Genomic DNA, 1,337 nt, shown 5'->3' on the forward strand with positions numbered 1-1,337 from the left:
AGTTCAAATCCCAGCAACCACATGGTGGCTCACAACCATCCGTAACAAGATCTGACACCCTCTTCTGGAGTGTCTGAAGACAGTTACAGTGTACTTACATATAATAATGGTCTACAAAGTAAGTTCCAGGACAGCCAGGGCTATACAGAGAAACCCTGTCACGAAAAGCCAAACCAGAAAAACAAAACAAACAAACAAAAAGAAGAAGAAGAAGAAGAAGAAGAAGAAGAAGAAGAAGAAGAAGAAGAAGAAGAAGAAGAAGAAGAAGGAAAAGGAGAAGAAGAAAAATCACTGCAAGTTGGAGGCCAGCTGGGGTTACATTGGGAGACCAGAGCTAAAATAGATGTCTGAAAATAAAGGAATAAAATGGGTGTCCACATCCGTTCACCTAAATCCAAATCCACCAATGTTTTAATACATTTGCTCTATCCTTCTTGGTTGCTGTTTTTGTCTAAAATATGTATTCAGAAGAAAATCTTGGACAAGTGAGATGGCTTATGGGGTAAAGAGGCTTTCTGCCCAGCCACATATGTGTATGTGTGTGTGTGTGTGTGTGTGTGTGTGTGTGTGTGATGTATATATATATATAATATATTACAGCACAGAGAAGTGTCCTTAACCCAACTCTAAGGTCCACAGGAGCCCAGAGTTCTGCTGGGGGAGGGGGGCTGGTCTATGCTCATCTCAGGGAGTGCTTGACCACTGAAGCAAGAACAGTCATAAGACGCACCATTCTTTTTGACTGCCCACTCTCCCTCCTCAGCAGCACGGGACATTCCAGACCCTCTCACCACCCTTAACTCCCTCCCCTTGCTCCTGTCACGAGGTCTCAATCCCCCAGAGTCCTTTCATGTGATGCTCAGCTGAGACCCTTCTGAGACCTCTCCCAGGGCTAGAATGTAAGGCCTGGGCTACATTTATCCATCCCCACCCCAGATGCAGAGGTGGTCTGTCAGTGTGGCCTTACTGAATACCCTATTCTTTTCCTCTCTACTTTACATCTCCTACCACTGTACTTACGATATTACCCAAAGGATCTCCCCATCATGTCACCTCCTTCGAGCTCCTATTTAGCTGACTACTTCAAGAAGCCTCAGGATTAGTGCCATGCCTTCTGCTCCTTGCATCAGATAGGAATACTTCTATGCTTGATCCTAAATTTCACTTCTAAAGCTGGGCACAATGGTTTAAGTCACAGTACTTAGGAGGTAGAAACATGAGGATCAGGAGTTTGAGTTCATCCTTGGGTACATAGTGAATCTGAGGCTAGCCTGCGCTACCCTGGACCTTATCTTGAACAAAACAAAAAAAAAAAAAAAAAAAAAAAAAAAAAAAAA

At 43.6% G+C, this 1,337-nt stretch overlaps 1 protein-coding gene across 1 annotated transcript in view; it reads right to left on the reverse strand.

Annotated features, from left to right (window-relative positions):
* The window catches only part of Pmel (premelanosome protein), a 12,406-nt gene that overhangs the window by 10,843 nt on the left and 226 nt on the right, over positions 1-1,337 (reverse strand). The window lies entirely within an intron of this gene.

This window comes from Mus pahari, chromosome 9, assembly GCF_900095145.1.
Source record: "Mus pahari chromosome 9, PAHARI_EIJ_v1.1, whole genome shotgun sequence".
NCBI classification, from domain to species: domain Eukaryota; kingdom Metazoa; phylum Chordata; class Mammalia; order Rodentia; family Muridae; genus Mus; species Mus pahari.